At 46.2% G+C, this 19,615-nt stretch overlaps 1 long non-coding RNA gene across 1 annotated transcript; it reads right to left on the bottom strand.

Annotated features, from left to right (window-relative positions):
* Positions 1-12,807: 12,807 nt before the first annotated feature.
* LOC132434438 (uncharacterized) lies at positions 12,808-17,849 on the bottom strand. The gene is made up of 4 exons (XR_009521304.1): positions 17,756-17,849; positions 15,323-15,491; positions 13,583-13,835; positions 12,808-13,311 (listed from the first exon to the last, which is right to left on the bottom strand). It is a non-coding gene; the product is annotated as an uncharacterized lncRNA (long non-coding RNA).
* Between the last annotated feature and the right edge of the window lie 1,766 nt (positions 17,850-19,615).

Here is a 19,615-nt window from a genome sequence, read left to right as displayed (position 1 = left end):
GACTAGACCCCTGGTTACTCAGAGTAGACTAACGCCTATAGCAAATCAGCCCCCAGGTTTAATACAATCAAAGTGTATTTCTTGCTCCTATAAGATCCAAAATGGTGTTCCTGACCTACAGGTACCTCTCATTCAGGAAATGACACAGAGGTCCAGTTCCTTTTATCTTCCGCCTCTGCCATGTTTAGTACACAGCTTTCAAGGCTATGCTGCCCATTTGCCTCAAGCCAGCAGAGAAGGAAAGAGCCTGGAAGATCCTGCATGGGAGGCGATCAAGGGCCAATCCTGGAAGTGGAGCACATGATTCTGCTCAGATTCTATGTATCAGAACCTGGTCACGAGGTCACACTTAATTGCAAAACAGTATGAGAAACACAGTCAACTTTTGTGGGCAGGCTGGTGAGGAACCCGTTTCCTGAAGCGCCGACCACTCTCTGCCCCAGCTGTCTTTGGCCAAAGGGTTTCCAGCCCCTGCCCTGGGAAAATCAGAATAAGAACATTCTACTCTCTTTGGAAACACCTTAAGGCCATTAACAAAGAGGAGTGAGTCGGGGAAAACAGGAAGAGATGGATGTGTATTCAGATGGATTCACTATGCATAGAACTTGAAAGTGAGGGCAGAAATGCCAAGGGGAGTGTGTTAGGCTGAAGAGTGTGCCCCCCAAATTCATGTCCACCCAAAACCTCAGAATGCAAGCTTATTTAGAAATAGGATCTTTGCAGATGTAATTAGTTCAGATGACGTCATACTGGATTATAACAGGCCCTAATTCGATGACTGGTACCCTTACAAGAGGAGAAAACAGAGACACAAACACACAGGGAGAATATCCTGTGAAAACAGAGGCAGAGTTTGGAGTAACGCGTCTACAAGTCAGGCCATTCTGGCAACCACCAGAAGCTTGGGAGAGGTAAGAAAGGAGTCTCCCCAGAGCCTTCGGAGAGAGCATGCCTCTGTTGACATCTTGATTTTAGATTTCCAGCCTCCGGAAGTGTGAGAAGATACATTTCTATTGTTTCAAACCACCCAATTTGTGGTACTTTGTTATGGTAGCTCTAGGAAGGTAATACAGGGAGTGAGATGGAGTCTATCCATCCAAGACAGTGAAGAGCCCTCCAACCTGACATACCAACAGATCACAGGGGAAGATCCCAGCTGGAAAGTTGGGTTTGTGCCTGAGAACACTGCTTGCACAGGAGACAAAAAAAAAAAAAAACTCACCAGGGATGAGGACAACTCTTATTGTAAGCCACTTCTATTTGAGGCAGAATAGGAGTAATAGTATTTTATTAAGACTTAAATCAGCAAACCAAATCAGAAAGCCACGGTCTGACATGGATTTTTTTAAATTGGGGAATTATTTAAATAAAAAATCTTGAGAGAGATAAAAGTTAAATGATACCCTTTTCGTTAAATAGATATTGGGTTGGCCAAAAAGTTCGTTCGGGGTTTTTCCATAACATCTTACGGAATATTTAATCTTCTTTGCCAAAACAATGCTTATATCAACATTTAGTGGTCCAAGAAAATCCAGGTGTCAGAGAGCAGTCTTTCTGTTGTCTAAGCCCTGGAGCCAGGTTATCAGGTCCCTACTCTGCGCCAGCACAGTGATCAGGGCTAGAGCACAGCGGTTAAAGCCAACAGGTGGGAAATGATAACAATCTTTTCCTACTTCTCACACCCACAAATTAAACCTTTAGCAAAGGTTTGTCTCCCAGCAGTTCACCGGTAAAAACATAAGCTCTATAACACTATATTCAGGAATATAGTGTTTACATATGTATGTAACCTTATATATAGTTACTATCAGGCATTGAAACCTCAGCAGAGATCAGTTCATCAGATCGTTTGCCATCTGGAAGCAAGTGGTCAGGGTATGAAATGAGGGGTGGGTGTAGGGATGAGAATAGAGATGGGTGCAGGGGTGAGAGTGGGGCAGGTGGGCAGCTGAAATGGAATCTGTGGTGAGCGGCCCTAAGTGTCTGGATCCCAGTGATCAGGCAGCCGAGGGAGGCAACCAAGGCAGAAGGAGAAGCCAAAGGGAGCGCTGGAGGACGTTCAGGCAAACTGCTGACGTCACAGTTCTATCATCCAGAGCTCGAAAATTTCAGATGCGTGCAATTCGGAGAATCCCGGCCAAGCTCGTTTAGTGCTGTTACTATCTTGTTTGTCTTGCCTCAGTTTACTTACTAAGCTGTTTGTCTCAGAACAACAGGAGAGAGTGGACACCACAAGTTATTTATATAATATGGGTTTTTAACTGCTTTTCCCTGTCTACCTGCAGTCTGTTTTTCTCTCATTTTTGTAAGAAAGAAGGAAAGAAAAAAAAATCTCTCCAAAGCCCATGTACCTGCCTTCTCCCAGCCCAGAGTCGGGTGGTCTGCCTGACAATGAGCTTGGACTGCCCCGTGGTTGGTATTCTGAACCAGCCTTCAGTTTTTGATCCCCGTTCCAGAGCCCAGTCTGGCTGGGCTCCAACAAGTGATGCTCAGAGATGCAGCTCAACTGTCAGGGTGCAGAGACAGCCGCCCAGCACAGACCTTTCACACGAGCGAGAGTTCAGCGTTAGCTCTAGACAGTGTCTCCTACACGTTCCTGATCGTGAGAATCAACTAGGATATTTATTGATGATACAGATACTGGAGCTCCGCCTCCGATCTGCTAAATTAGAATCTCAAGGCGGCCTAAGAATCTGTATTCTGGTAACCGTCTCAGGGGAGTCTTGTGATCAAGGAAGCCTGAGAACACGTCCATGGGCAGCAGGGAGCCGGGGAGGATTTTAAGCAGCTGTGTGAGGCAATCGGATTTGGGATGGCTAAGCATCAGTCTGGAAGGTTGGGAGGGGGGAGGACTGGAAGGTGATGAGAACACAGGTGGGGAGACCATGTAGGGGGCTGTTTCAATAATGCAGGAGAAAAAGACGAGAGTCTGAAATAAGGCAGAAAAGTAGTGGGAGCTGGAGGGGCATAAAGGCAATAGAATAGAATCGGCATAAAGGCAAACGAGCAGGCAGCTCTCTGAGGTCCACCACTCACACTGAGCTCCCCTCCAGGAAAAGTCTTGATCTACTGGGTTCATTAAAATAATAAAGCAGAAACTAACACACCATTGTAAAGCAATTATACTCCAATGAAGATGTAAAAAAAATAATAAAAGTAAAAATAAGGGCTTCCCTTGTGGCGCAGTGGTTGAGAGTCCGCCTGCCGATGCAGGGGACACGGGTTCGTGTCCCGGTCTGGGAAGATCCCACATGCTGCGGAGCGGCTGGGCCCGTGAGCCATGGCCGCTGAGCCTGCGCGTCCGGAGCCTGTGCTCCGCAACAGGAGAGGCCACAACAGTGAGAGGCCCGCGTGCCGCAAAAAAAATAATAATAATAAAAATAAAATAATAATAAAAATAAAATAAATAAAAGAGAAAAAAAAAAAGAACTGGTAGGAAGCAAGCGGCCCCATGGTCCTCTGCCAAAGGTCTAAATGTGCTGAAACATGTTCTTGAACCTTCTGACCCATTTCGCATTCTCTCTGATTTCCAGCTGGAATGGTTTTCCTTCCATAATAACCCCTGCAAGTTTCTAAACCTCCTGACCGACTGCAGCCTTAAGCCCTCCTGCTCTGCCTTCCAGGCTACTGGCTCTGCTTTTCCGTGGGACTCCTTAGTCCTCGGGGCCAGGCCTCTGGGTAGACCAAGCCAAAAAGCTTGAAACAGCTCCTCGGGGCTCCCTGGTGCCCAGGGCTGTGTGGAGGGCGTGTGGGTGCCGTTCTCCACCCACTCCGGCCTCCATCCGGGCGATCATGTCTCCTGCACCCTGGGATATCCTCTCTCCCCGGCTAATGACTTTATCAACTCCTGCACTTTTTTGTTCTTTTTTGCTTCTGTTATTGACTCTGCGACTGAATGTTTTAAATAAATCATCAGAAAATCCTCTGGGAAGTTGTTTTCCTTAAATCCCACATTTGTCGGCCACCCTCTGTGTCATGGCACCTACAGAGCCCCCTACTCTGCTGCAAAGACGGTCCAACCAAGAGAGCTCGGGTGTCCAGTGGGTTTGTTCCATGGGGATCTGCCAGGCGGGGTGACGTCGGCTCGGAACCTGCAACTGCACGAAGGGGAGATGTAAACTCCAAGGGGGCTCTCTGTTCATCACTGGGCTGGTAGGGAGGCTTCTCCGCAGCCTCCTCTGTTATTTGCTTTTCTTGTTTCGGTTGTTTGTTTCCTTGTTTCGGTTCCTTTGCACTTAATCCTGATCTGACAGCTGCGTGCAGGATGATTGGGGCGATGTTTCAATGTTCAGAGAGCATGCGCTTGGGTTGAATTCCCAACGCGCCAGAAAGAACGGGGTAGGGTGGCAGGGGACAGGGGATAACCTGCAGGGAGGTGGGGCAGAGAAGGGAGACTCAGGGGTGGTGAGCTCCCCACTTCCTGCGGCAGATGGGGCCAGGCAGCTGGGTCATTGGTCTTTATGTCAATCTCAATCTCCCAATTTATCCCTCTCCCCTTTCTCCCCAGTAACCATAAGATTGTTTTCTACACCTGTAACTCTATTTCTGTTTTGTAAATAAGTTCATTTGTACCATTTTTTAAATTCCACATATAAGTGATACCATATGATGTTTGTCTTTCTCTGTCTGACCTACTTCACCCAGTATGAGAATCTCTAGGTCCATCCATGTTGCTGCAAATGACATTATTTCATTCTTTTTTATGGCTGAGTAGTATTCCATTGTATGTATGTACCACGTCTTCTTTATCCACTCCTCTGTCAATGGACATTTAGGTGCTTCCATGTCTTGGCTATTGTAAACAGTGCTGCAATGAACACTGGGGTACATGTATCCTTTCAGATTATGGTTTTCTCTGGATATATGCCCAGGAGTGGGGTTGCTGGGTCATATGGTAGCTCTGTTTTTAGTTTTTTGAGGAACCTCCATACTGTTCTCCATAGTGGCTATATTAATTTACATTCCCACCAACAGTGTAGGAGGGTTCCCTTTTCTCCACACCCTCTGCAGCATTTATTGTTTGTAGACTTTTTGATGATGGACACTCTCACCGGCATGAGGTGATACCTCGTTGTAGTTTTGATTTGCATTTCTCTGATAACTAGTGGTGTTGAGCATATTTTCATGTGATTTTTGCCCCTCTGTGTGTCTTCTTTGGAGAAATGTCTATTTAGATCTTCCATTTTTTGATTGGGTTTTTTTTTTTTTTGACATAAAGCTACATGAGCTGTTTGTATATTTTGGAGATTAATCCCTTGTCGGTCGCTTCATTTGCAAATATTTTCTCCCATTCTGCGGGAGTGCTTCCTTTGTGTTACTTTCCTCACTCACCTGTTCCTCACATCTTCTCCACCCCAGCACCTCTGCATCTGGGATGATGCCCTAACTGCTTTGTCTACATCTGGATCCCCTTCTCTTGAATCCATCCCCCCCCACACACCTGCCAGATTCATGTTCTTACAAGTCCATCTGTTTCTCTTCCTTAAATAATAACATCTTGCTGTTCAAGGCCATCACTGTCTGGCCCCTCTGACTTCCCAACCTGGTCCCAGTGAGTTCCTCCTTCATACCAGCCTTTGGCTTCCACTAAACTAACTGCCTGCCTCGATTTTCTTCCAACATGTGCTCATCCCCGCCTCCGAGCAGTCGTATAAGTGTGCTGGCTGAAAGGACAAGAATCTGGGTTTGCATCCCTACTCGGCCTCTCAACTGTTGGGCTATTTAGCTCTCTAAGCTTTGTGCGCCTGTAAGGTGGAACGAAGATTAATCCTTGCACATAATGTTATAAAGATAAATGCTTACCACACTGCTGATCCACAGGAAGGAGTTGGTAAATATTGGTTATTTTTATTCTCTCTCTAACTTTTCTTCCTTGAAGGCTGCTTTGCCCCTAAAGACTTTCCTAAAAGTCCAGTGATGACTAACACTTATATGGCCTTTCTCACATGCCAGGCACTGTTATATGGGCTTTCCAAATATTAACTCATTCATTCTTCATATCAACCCTAATATTATTATTATATCCATTATAACGTGGAGAAATGGGAATTCAGAGATATTAAATACCTTTCCCGAGTTTACCCAACTAAAGTTGACCCTGGACTAGCTCCAGCCTGCAAATCCCAAAAACTCCCTCTCCAGAGCCCCACTGAGCACCTGCTTTGTGCCATCTCCTCTAGGGTTTATGTAAGGCAAGGACCAGGCCCCAACACATTGCCTTTCACCTGGAAGATGCTTGGGAATGAATATGTTTGCTGGGGATGATGGTGTGGCTCCAAGCATCTTTCTCCTCCCCTAATCTAGGCAGGGCCTGGATTAGTTTCCAAACTTTAACAAACACCCACAAATTCATTGATATAAAACAATACAGATTTGTGATCTCACAGTTCTGGAGATCTGGAGTCCAACATAGGTCCCACTGGCTAAAATCAAGGTGTCAGCTGGGCTGTGTTCCTTTCTGCAGGCTTCTCGGTGCAGAACCCTTTTCCTTCCCTCACGAGCTTCTAGAGGCCGTCTGTGTTCCTTGGACCGTGGCCCCTTCCTCCATCTTCAAAGCCAGCAAGAGTGGGTAAAGCCCTTCTCACATTATAGCACTTTGGTTTTGTCTTCTGCCCCCCCTTCCACTTTTAGGAACCCTTTTTGTTACATTGGGCCCCCTGGATAATCCAGGGTCACCTTCCTATTTTAAAGTCAGCTCATGGGACTTCCCTGGTGGCGCAGTGATTAAGACTCTGTGCTCCCAATGCAGGGGGCCTGGGTTCGATGCTTGCTCAGGGAACTAGATCCCACATGCATGCCGCAACTAAGAGTTTGCATGCTGCAACTAAGGAGCCTGTGAGCTGCAACTAAGACCCAGGGCAACCAAATAAATAAATATTTTTTTTAAATAAAATAAAATAAAGCAGCTCATTAGCAACCTTAATCCACTTGCCACCTTAATTTCCCTTGACCGTATAACATAGCACATTTACGGTTTCCGAGATTAGGGCACGCACATCTTTGGGGGACCATTTGTCTGCCTCCCACAATCCCATATAGAATTAAAAGTAAAAGCAATACCTAATCATAAAATAAGTATGAAGAAATCTGACCAAATGCTAGTCTTTCTTGTCTACCTTGGTGACCTTGGAGAAAAATGAAATATACTATCTTTTTCTAAAATCACACCCTTAGCTGCCCCCGCTTTGTGGTGCTCTGCGGGTGTGTCTCCTCTGGGTGCTGGACAGTCCAGCACGGACTGAGGGCTTGGCGAGGGGACAGCTGAAAGAGGCAGATGTGACTGCATCCCATCTGTCCTACTCCCTGGCCCTTGAAGGGAAGAGGGGACGGGATAAGATACGAAAAGTAAAGCGCAGCAGAGCAGACAATGCGATGACCATGCAGACAGGGATGAGTGGATCTAGGTCTGCACAAAGGGCGGTGAGAGGACATAGCACTTCCTTTCCCCCTGCTGCAGCCAAGGTGACAATGGGGCCGCGGCTCATGGGAACCCTTAAAACCAGGAAACAAAGTTCCAACAGGCCAATGGCAGTAGGGAGAGAGAGATTGGTGGGGAAAACAGAGAGAAGATAAAGCCATGGTCCCATTCACATTAAATGCTTTTCAGTTTTTATTGTAATTAGATGTCTTTTAAATGTTAATGGGATAAATTGAATTTGACTTCCCCATTTTATCCAGATCCTGCAATTATGCTCAAGGCCCATCTTGAAAGGATGCCAGAGGGTGAAGGATTAACTCTAAAATAAATCAAATTTCCCTTGCTACGGAGTGAGGGACACACAATAAGCATTCCATCTTGCCTCTGGTGATGGAAGGGTTGCCTCGCCTCTTCCCCTGGCCATCCGGGTGAGGGACAGCCTGAGGAAGAAGCTTGCTAAAGTTGTGTCATAAACCAAACTCCATCAGGGCAATACACCTCAGTTGCCACAGCGCAGTGGGTGAATGGGCCTGGGCACCATTTCTGCCCAGCTTCCTCCTCTTGCCAAGGGTCCCTCCCAGTAAATATCTAGCTAGCGAGCTCTTAGAAATGAGCCGGGGGTGATGCCAGCCAGACTCCCAGCTTGTCAGGATGGGTGGTGCAGGGGGCCAGCCACTTGCTCCCTGTGCTGTCACTGGTGTGGGGCTTTCGTGCCCGGCTCTGCTGGCTGGGGATCCTAGGACAGGAGCCAGGGGAGCCTGTGCACGGTCTCCTCCCAGGCCTGAGTCAGCTGCAGAAACTCCACCTGTGCCTGGAAAGACTGACACCAGGACCTGGGCTGGGAGAGAGGCCGAACCGAGCCCTGGATCAGAGAACGTCAGATCATCCGAGTTCATTAGCAGTGGGGGTTTGGGCCAGGCAAATTGCAATGAAGATAGGTTCCTACACTTAAAATCCCCCAATTTACCTCCATCCTCCTGTATTCACACCCTCTCTTTACCCTTTTCCCTTTATTAAAACTTTTCACTTCTCTCCTCCTTTCACATTTATATACAAGTTATGGATAGAACCTCCAGGGTTGTTTGCATAGAACAGGAATCAAAGCCTCCAGCTATAGGGACAGAATGCTAGTGGGGACATTTCAGGATGGCCAGGAAAGATGCTTCTGACCATTAAGGCCTTTCAGGAGTTTCTGAAGCCAAACTGAATATAGAGTTTCCAACAACAAAAATAGATACATCTAAAAAATGTTCAACTATCGAGGATTGGGTGAATATGGTATTGATAAATTCTTAAAATGGAGTACTTATAGCCATCAAATTGGGAAAGACCATGGAGAGTCATGTAACGTGCAAATGTAATGGGGAGGGGGGTGTGGGGAGGGTGTAGGCTGTGGTTATTAAGGGAACATGAGAAATCCCTGCGGTGATGGTATAGCTCACCATCCCATTACGGTGGTAGATACACAACTTATACATGGGATCAAACTGTGGAGAACTAAATACACATGCCAAAGTGAGTAAAAGTAAAATGAGGAAGATCTGAGCAAAATCTGTGGATTTCACCAACTTCAACATTCTGGTTGCATATTGTACTATAGTTTTGCAAGACGTTAACCATTGGGGAAAACTGGGTAAAGGACATAGGGGGTCTCTCCGTATTATTTCATAAAACTGCATTCACATCTGTGATTATCTCAGCCAAAATTTCACTTAAAAAGAGATTGGGATCCACAGGGCATGATTTAAATATCAATATATGGACATTGTTTCATCCATTTCAGGAAAGAATTGGATAAACTCACCCAGGGTGAGGTCAAAATATATGATTTAATGTAATACATTTTAGGAGAAAGTTCACACATGTATTTTTACAGGCAATTAGACTCCCATTTACTTAAAGCTGACAGAATGAGTTTCTTTAGAGCAAGGCCTGTAATAAGATGAGTGAGACAATTAATTTCTGCCTCTTTCAGCTCACCTTAGTCCCATGCCTGTTTTGAAATGTTGCCTTTTAGTGAACTAAGGGTGAAGAGGCTGCTGCAGGAAGTGGACAGCCCACAGCCTTCCGCGCTGCAGGACACGCAGGCTGTGCTATGAATTTCCCCTCTGGGCTGATGGAGGAAAGAGACAAGAACAGGGCTGAGTGTATGCAAAACAGCTCAGCATCTCATAGGTGTTCCTGGTATAAGTGTAAGAATAAGAATGGGCATGGCCTTCTAAACACTGCTGAAATGCTCCTGTTTCTACCATTTGCAGTATTCTTCTTAAATATTTATTAAGTGCCTACTGTGTGCAAGGTATCTCTTTAGGTACCGGGAAGACTACCCTGAACAATTCTCTTCTCTTATGGGGCTTAACTGTCCTCATTTTGAGACTGTGTGATTCAATTTTAAAAGTCCCCAAACAAAGCGACTTCTGGGCTGCACAAAGGCTACCCCTTCGGGCAAGAGTTTAATCTCTGCGTTGTTATCTCATTTCGTCCATCTGACAGGCTTTGGTGTGGACAATCCCCCGGATTGCAAAGCATTAGCAGATGGAGGGGATGGGAGGAAGCGGGAAGAGCTTCCCTCCCAGTTGGAGTGATTGATTTGCATTAACCACATATGGCTACCGCGCGGTAGTCACTGCAGGTGGGAGTCTGGAGCCCTGGCAGCAGGCAGCGTGGTATGAGCCCTTCCTATTTTCCATGGGATTCGGTTTTCTCATACGTAGGCTGGGCACAGGGCTACACACCATCTGAGGCTGTTGTGACAGCTGTGGGGTTCTGTTTTGTTTTGTTTTGCTTTTTTAGTGAAGAATAGTTGATTTACAATGTTGTGTTAGTTTCAGGTGTATATAGTTTCAGGTGTATAGCAAAGTTATTCAGTTACTTATACATGTGCATATATATATATACATATATATATATACTTTTTCAGATTCTTTTCCATTATAGGTTACTACAAGCTATTAAATATAACTTGTAATATAGTAGGTCCTTGTTGTTTATCTATTTTATATACAGTAGTGTGTATTTGTTAATCCCCAACTCCTAATTTATCCCTGCCCCACCCCCTAGGCTTTTAAAAAATTTTTTTATTTAATTTTTATTTTATAATAGAGTATAGTTGATTTACAATGTTGTGTTAGTTGCAGGTGTACAGCAAAGTGATTCAGTTACACATAGACATATATCCTTTTTTTTTTCCAGATTCTCTTCCCATATAGGTTATTACCGTCTGACATTTTCCCCAAGCACCTCCTTCTAGGGCCTCAGTAGAACAAGAGGCTCAATTAACACTTGCAGATTTTAGTTCAATTCCATAAATATTCAAGGATCCCAAGGTCATGTGCTGAGCTCTTGGGGTAGAGGGTGGGTATTTCTGACAGCTAAAACATTTCTCTTTGGGTTTGAAAGAATTAGACTGTGAACAACTAACAATCCCACATAGAATAATAAAATGCACATCAATACAGATCCATGAAAGGAACTGGAAGCAACATCGTCAGTATTCTAATCCATTGGTCAAGCACACACTGTAGTAATGGTAGCATACTGAATGTCTTTGATGCGCTAGACACGTGTGCTCGACCCGAGGCTTCCAGAAATAAATACTGAAGCTGATGTCCTTAATGATCTCAAAGTCCAGTAGGGGAGACAAATAAATAATCATAATTGTAGTGTGATTAGGTGCTAGGAGAAAAATATGTACAGGGCTCCCGGGAAAGAAGGGGTGAATTAGGAAGAATTCTTACATGAGACTTAATAGACAGGTACAAGTTTCCCATGTGATCCAGTGGGGGAAGGCACTCCAGGTAGACACATCTGCATGTGCAAAGTAAGATGATGACCCCAACATTCTGGTACTTTAGGGAAGGGCAGGCAGTGCGCTGTGGCTCCAGCTAGATTTGAAAAGCAGAGAATGAGGGACTATGAGGGTGAGATGCAAGGATCCAAGATCATGGAGGTCCTATAATGCTCTGCTGAAAAATCATGCTTTCTCCTGTAAGCTATAAGGATCCCTGAAGGGTTTTGAGAAGTGACCATCAAATTTGCTTTTTAGGAAGAGAATGATTTGGACATAGGTGAGGAGATGGACTGGAGATGGAGAGACCAATTTCCCTATGTGACCATTTCCATGGTGATGATGAGGGCTTGAACTAAAGTAGTAGGAGAAGGAAAGGAAGAGGAGTCCAGAGAGATATTAACAAGTTGGCATTCCAAGGACTCGGTGACTGTTAGGATGGATGTGGATGATGGGAAACTTGGGAATGATTTTGACTGAAGGCATTAAGGAAGACCACGGATGAGATGGCAAGACTTACAGAGGAAACAGCTGTGGGAGGCAAAGAAGCATATTCATTTTCAGGAAGGTGTAAAGGTCTGGGAGAGAGGCATGCAGGCCTGTGAGTGGGACGCTCTTCTGTCTCCGATGCACTGGCTGCCCCGGGACCTGTAGCCACATAGAGCAGGCCCTATAAGAGCCTGTCCTGGGCATAGCCACACCATGGGCACATGCCTCTCCTCCCTGCCTCCATCACATCTTCTAAAGACTCTCATGAGAGCCCACTGTTGGCAGAGCCACGTTCAGAAGTCAAACTTGATAATTGATGCTGTAGTCCTCTGGATTCCCTCATCAGCAGCCGCTAATGGCTGGTGTGCTGACGATTCAGTTAAGGCTCTAATAGACCCGCTTGTCAACTGCATCCCTTCAAAGGGAAGAGCAGAGCTGGGAGAGATGACTGAAGCCAGCGGTGAAGGTCCCCAACAGCACCAGAGCCCGCCCCTCCCCACTGTCCTGGCCTGGGGTGCCCGGGTCTAGATGATGCTCTCCAGAAGCCCAGCCTGGTGGAAGGACCTTGGATTGCAAAGGGAAAGACGTGGGCCTAGGACAGCTTCCAGCCAGGAGTCTGGAGACTTTGTTGCAATAAGAGGGTCCTTATTGGGAGAGGTCCTTGCCCTCTCCCAAGACAATAACTGTGAATTGTCTTTATTCCACTGCACCCACAGCCCCAACTCAAGGGCATATTCAGAGAACCTGGACAGGATTCACAAAGGATGCTATTGCAGCACCTCCTCCAGCATCTGCCCTTGGGTCCTGGTCCGTTTCCATCTCTCTGCCACTTTTTTCCTCCCAAGACCTTTGTTTTCGGAGATTTGAAACTTGCAGAGTCATTTGGTGGAGGTGATGGTGTTGCCAACCCTAGGACCTGACACAATCTAAAAGGCCCAGAGGAAGGCTCTGCGTGGGGTCTGTGCCTGTGGTTTATGGGACCAGCTCGAAAAAGATCTGACTTTTTAGAGCCAAATTCCTCCCCAGCAGAACTTGGATATCCCTGGTAGAATGTGTCTCTAATGGGAGGGAGACTCATGTGTATTTTCCAGTGGTGATTGGAAGAGAAGTAGTCTCAAAGCTTCTTCTTTTTTTTTAAAATATTTATTTATTTATCTATTTATTTATTTGGTTGCGTCGGGTCTTAGTTGTGGCAGGCCAGCTCCTTAGTTGTGGCTCACCAGCTTCTTAGTTGTGGCACGTGGGCTCCTTAGTTGTGGCAGGCAGGCTCCTTTTTTTTAGTTGCAGCTCACGGGCTCCTTAGTTGTGGCACGTGAACTCCTTAGTTGTGGCTTGCAAACTCTTCGTGGTGGCATGCAGGATCTATTTCCCTGACCAGGGATCGAACCCGGGCCCCCTGCACTGGGAGTGAAGAGTCTTAACCACTGCGCCACCAGGGAAGTCCCTCGAAGCTTCTTAACCAGCCCTTTATTTAGTTGGCCAGTGGAAATGCAAGCAGGTGAAATTTTCTCTGGGTCAGCATCAGAATTGGGTCAGCATCAGACTTCAATATCATCACCTCTGATGGCTCTATTCTTCCCTTCATTTCCTCTATCCTTTATTCTTTTAATCCTCACTTCTGAAAAAATAAAAAACACAAATGTAGATATTCCTTAAAGCATGAACTATCCTATCTCATACCCACCAGACTTTTCAGTTCCTGCAACCATCCCTCCCCTGCCGCCCCTGACACAAGCCTTGGAGCCTCCAGTATCACGCCCAGACCTTGGTCTAGTCCTCCAAAGTCATGTTGCAAACTCATTGCCACAGAAAAACTAGAAACCCAGGAGCTTAAGCATACCACCTCCTGCTCTTGGCATCTTCTTTCCAGCCCCGCCTGTCTTTCTCACCTCAGTTTTCTTCTGCAACTGACGGCAGATAGTTTCTCTGGAATGCTCTGTCAGAATCGGCCAGCATGGGACCTCCCTGGTGGTCCAGTGGGTAAGACTCCATGCTCCCAATGCAGGGGGACCGGGTTTGATCCCTGGTCAGGGAACTAGATCCCACATGCATGCCGCAACTAGGAAGTCCGTTTACCACAACTAAAGGATCAGGCATGCTGCAACGAAGATCCAGCACGTGGCAGCTAAGACCTGGAGCAGCCTAAATTAATAAATAAATTAAAAAAAAAAAAGAATCGGCCAGCATGATACTTGGAATATGCAATTTCCCATGCTTCTTGGGCCTGGATAAGGCGACCAGCAATCCTACCTGCTAGACTAGAGGGCAGGAAACAAACTGAAGACACTATGCAAGGCTTTTCATAGAGATCCCCTAGAGGCCAGAGCAAAGAACTGGCAAAGAAAACAGCTGACCCTAGTATTGACCTAGAGCAGCAGAAACAACATTGAACTAGGAGCTCTGGCTAGTCCTACAAACTTTGGTTAAATCCTGTCTCCCCTCTGGAATAATCTATAAAGGGAGGAGATCGTGGTGCGCATCATTCTATGACAAGCACCAGAGGAAGGGAGGCCCTATCCCCTTCTGATGTTCCCAAGATCCCAGGCTTGCCACCCGCCTTCCTGCATGTAGCCAGAAATACAGGTGCTGAGCTCACCCTGTCAGAGCTGCCCATGCTGGGAACACACTCTGCAGATCTTACTACCTGCCCTGGCCCTACAGACAATGTTAAAGAAAAACCAACCTAACTAGGCTGTTTTCTCTCCCCAGGAGAGGAAAGAGAATTTGGCAAAATGTTGTTAGGAGGTCACAGAGGTAAATCGTGTTACAGGTGAGGCCCCGAAGGAAGATAATGTGAGCTACAGTTAGCATGGGAAGCAGATTTCTAAGATGGCCCATGACCTTCACCCCTTGGTGTCACTCCCGAGATGATGCTACTGTGCACGTCAAAAGGGTTTAGCGGATGTACTTAAGGATACTCATCAGGTGACTCTGAGACAGGGAGGTTATCCAAATGGACAGAACTTAATCACATGAGCAGTTTAAAGCAGAAAGCTTCCTCTGGCTGGTGGCAGAAGGGGAAGTGAGAGAGAAGTGACATGTAAGAGGGATTTGATGTGAGGGAGGTTCTTTGTTGCTAAGACGGAGGGAGCCACAGGGAATGACCTGAAGAGAGTGGCCTCCAGAAGCTGAGAGTGACCAACGGCCAACAGCCAGCAGGAGGACAGAGACTTCAGTCGTGCAACCACAAGGAACTGAATTCCACCAACAACATAAATGAGCTTCAAAGTGGATAATTCCCCAAAGCCTCCAGACAACAGTCCAACCCAGACAACACCGTGACTTCAGCCTTGTGAGCAGAGAACTCAGCTGAGCTCACCTGGCCTGTAGAGCACTGAGATAATAAATGGGTACTGTTTAAGCCATGGAGTTAGCGGTAATTTGTGACCCAGGAACAAAACGAATACAACACTTAACTCTGACTCTCTGCCATTCTGTCCTTACTGAATAAAGAGGCTGGGCATCTTGGATCGGGGTCAAGGGCTGATATCTCAAAAGAAGAAGCCCACCCAGTGCAATGGAAAGATTTCTAAATATGAACATGAGGAGCCTGGGTTTCTGTCCCTGCCCTGCCATTTACCATCTATGTTACCCTGATGAAGACACGTAGTACTCCGCTGTTTCCTTACCTGTGAAATGAAGGGCTGGACCCAATCAGTGGTTCTCTGACCCGCTTTGAGGAAGCCTCCAGGGGCTATGTGGGTAAGAGGTGAGCAGACCCCCGCTTCAAAGATACAAGCTCCGCTTTGACCTGTTCCACTCACAGGGCTTCCGAATGAGATTTCACGAGAAGGGTTTCTGTTGCCAAAATGAAATTTGAAAACCACTGAGCTTGGTGATTACCGAGGCCCCTTCCAGTTCTCACATTCTTCCAACATGAAGTTCAGGGGGACAGCAGCTGGAGCTGCAGGAAGAGTGGTGTGAATGTGGGCTTGAGTTAGTGGACATCCCAACTGAATCAGACACCAAACCATCTGTTCCTCCCTCTTTTTCTCTGGAGGCCTGAACTTTGAGGAGCTACAGGTTTCAACCAGACAGACTCCAGTCCAAATCATGATTCCACATTCAAACCAAATCCACATGACTTTGGGTAAATAAACAAATCCCTTAAATTCTCAGAGTTGCACATTCTTAACCTATAAAACAGTGACATCACCTACTTCCCACAGTTGTTGTATATATTAAGCAGTGCAATGGGCTGAATGTTTGTGTCCCTCAACACTCATAGGTTGAAAGCCTAATCCCCCAGGTGATGGAATTAGGAGGTGGGGCCTTTGGGAGGTGCTTATGTCGTAAGGGCAGAATCCTCATGAATGGCATTAGTGTTCTTATAAAAGAGACCCCACAGAGCTCCCTAGCCCTTTCTGCTATATGAGGACACAGTGAAAAGGTAACAGTCTAAGAACCAGACAGTGAATCTGCTGTCTCCTTGACCATGGATTTCCCAGTCCCTAGAACTGTAAGAAATTTCTGTTATAAGCTACCCAGTCTATAGTATTTTGTTATAGCAGGCCAAATGGACTAGGACAGTGTGGTCTAAATTGCTACACTGGATGAACCCCAAAATGCAATGGCCCAAGGATAATAGAAGTTTTTTCCTTTTCGTGTTAGTAGCCTAGAGCAGGCAGTTGGGGAGCGCTGTGCTCCAAGCATTCTTTTGAGGGGTCCAGACAGAGGGTGGCTCTGTCACCTTCAACTCATGGCTCCAATGGCTACTGGGGGATTGCCGTCCCAGCGATCAAGGAGGGTGGTGGTAGGCACGAGCTCATGAACAAGGTCTATGGGCAGGTCTGAAAGGAGCTCACATCACTTCCATTCACAGTCTATAGATGAGAGCTTTGTCATATGGCCACACCTGGTTCCAGAAGGAGCTCACATCACTTCCATTCACAGTCTACAGATGAGAGCTTTGTCATATGGCCACACCTGGTTCCAGAAGGAGCCAGAAATTAGTCCTTGGCTGAATAGTGACCTCTCAGCTAAAATTCTATCACCCTGGGTTTGCTCAGAAATCCGCGGTAGTTTCCATCATATTATACACAGAAAAGTGCTTAATACCTAGGAGGCTGGCGCTCAACATCTCCTAATAAGCCCAGCTTTTTTAATTAAGCGGGTTTCTATGTGGGGATGTGGAGGTGACCAGCATTATTCCATATCCTTATTTCAGAATTCTTCAAAGGGAACCCTCCTATGCTGTTGGTGGGAATGTATAGTTTCCACTATAGGAAACAGTATGGAGGTTCCTTAAAAAACTGAAAATAGAGCTACCATATGATCCAGAAATCCCACTCCTGGACATATACCCAAAAAAGATGAAAACTCTAATGCAAACAGATACATGCACCCCAGTGTTCATTGCAGCACTATTTACAGTAGCTAAGACATGGAAGCAACCTACAAGTCCATTGACAGATGAATGGATAAAGAAGATGTGGTACATATATATACATTGGAATATTACATAGCCATTAAAAAGATGAAATAATGACATTTGCAGCAACATGGATGGACCTAGAGATTATCATATTAAGTGAAGTAAGTCAGACAAAGACAAATATCATATGATATCACTTATATGTGGAATCTAAGATATGATACAAATGAACTTAGTTACAAAACAGAAACAGACTCACAGACATAGAAAACATGGTTACCAAAGAGGAGGGGGAGGGTGAAGGGATAAATTAGGACTATGGGATTAACAGATACACACTACTATGCATAAAATAAATAAGCAACAAGGAGTTACTGTATAGCACAGGGAACTCTATTCAATATTTTATAATAACCGATAACGGAAAAGAACCTGAAAAGAAAATACTGAATCATTTTGCTGAAACTAACACAATATTGTAAATCAACTCTACTTCAATTAGCAAACTAAAAAGATTTTTTAAATAAAGAAGAAAAAAGAATTTTTCAAAGCTGCTTTCAATCTGCTTTCCCTAGGTGGCTCTCTTTGGCTGCCCCCCTCCCTCCTAGACTGGATACATTCATCCGCGGAAGCCCTTCTAAGACCTCAATCTCCCCCAGGTCACAGACTGTTGCCCTCACTGGCCTACCTGGAATCTGGTCATTTGTCAGGCCTGCTCTTCATCACCAAAGGACTTCAGCAGGAGTGTGCCAAGCGGGCTGTCAGCCACAGGCAAGGTTTCTGAAAAAGATGTGCAGCATCAGAAAATGCAGGTCCCTTGAACAACTCTGTTAATATTTGGAAATTAGTTCCTTTCTCCTTATCGTGCTACTGGGTATTAGAATACAAGAGCGGGGACGAGAGCAATGCAAATTAAAATGATGTTCTCCTCATAAACTACACGGCCATGGGAGGGCAGGCCCTATTACCTATAAGCTTGGGATTTCTGGAGGCCTCGCTTTCATTGGACCAGAGTCACCTTAGGGATAGTTGAAGGAAATTTTCTGGGATTTTTTTTTTCCTTTGTATCAAGCAACTACTGATAAGGTACATTTAAGTTAACATTCTTTGAATCCCAAGCCCCGAAAACAGCTGCTAAGAGCTGAGCTCCACAACTCTGGCTTCAGATTTCACTCCCACAAACATGGAGCTCTGGTTGCGCCCAGTTCGGGGTGACAAAGGGCTGTCCGTTTCCTCAGCAGGGCAATTTAGCTTTAGAACTGGGTGTGAGAACACGTCACTGTGTCCGCACTCAGGCCACCAGATGAACAGCCATCCGTGGCCCCAGTCTCCCCCTACCCTCCTATCAGGAAACTTGCTGTCAGGAAAGACGTATATACTTTAAAGAGTCAATGACTGGTTAGACCTATATGATCGCTCTCAAGGTTCCTGATATTTTAACAAATGATCTTGGAGAGGAAGGGACGAGCAAGCAATGGCAAAATTTTAGGCACTGATGCGGCATTTGGGGAAAGACATGGTCTTCGTTTCTCCCAACACACACAACCCCCACTAAATCACACGGGTGAGGCAATGACCTGCTTCACCTCATCACAGGACCAGGTCCACGGGGTGGAAGAGACAGGGTGGAACAACCCGTCTTACTACAGGATCATCTTACTACAGGAGGGTGGCGTTGAGGGAACTAAGTGACAAAAACAAAGAAACCAGTGAAAACACACAGCGGGGAGTGGAAGGGCGAAGTTTGAAAGAGCTCTCTGCTCCTACTGGGAGGAGAGTGGAAAACCACCCAACTCATTGCCATCCGCCCCTTTGTTTTCCAGATGCAGAAACTGAGATGTTAAAACCCCCCAGTGGTGGCTCAGGCAGTCCGAAGGAAAACGAGGTCAGAACCCACGCCCTTCCCCTGGGCTCTTACTCTCATCTGAGAGGAGCCACCGCCAAACGTCTGGGTTCCACTGACCTTTGTAGCAACTGAAGTAAGAAAACAACGTGAAAAACCATCGCCTTGTTGGTGCCATTTCCATACGGATTGTTCGTATCTCTCCGCACAATCAAAGGGCAGCATTTTCTCCAGGCCTTCACCTCTTGCCTGATGCAAACAAAATGCGTCGATATCACCCTTTTCTCCTTTTTCCTCTAGTAGTTTGATGTTCCCTTGGATGCTCGTGCCACGTCCAGGCCTCAGGAAAGTACAACCTCCTGCTCATTTGCAGCAATAGAGCTGGGCATCAGGAACCATCCCCCGGGACAGTCTGTGTGCTCTTAGTCAGACACGTTCTGCTTGACCCTGCCAGCTCCTCTCAAGACCCACCAAGACCAGAAGGAAGAATTGCTGGGAGGGGACAGGGCTGGGGACTGCAGAGAAGGCTGCAAATGAGAAACTAAAGGGAAGTGTCAGTGCCAGCAGGTGCCCTGTGACCGGTGTTAGTTACATGGCTCACGTGGCAGCTCTGTCATTTATGTAGATCAAAAAGGATTCCCAGGGCTTCCCTGGTGGCGCAGTGGTTGAGAGTCCGCCTGCCGATGCAGGGAACGCGGGTTCGTG

This window comes from Delphinus delphis, chromosome 11 (assembly GCF_949987515.2).
Source record: "Delphinus delphis chromosome 11, mDelDel1.2, whole genome shotgun sequence".
In the NCBI taxonomy this organism is placed as follows: domain Eukaryota; kingdom Metazoa; phylum Chordata; class Mammalia; order Artiodactyla; family Delphinidae; genus Delphinus; species Delphinus delphis.
The sequence above is the reverse complement of the archived record's forward strand: the minus strand, read 5'-3'. Positions and strand labels throughout refer to the sequence as shown.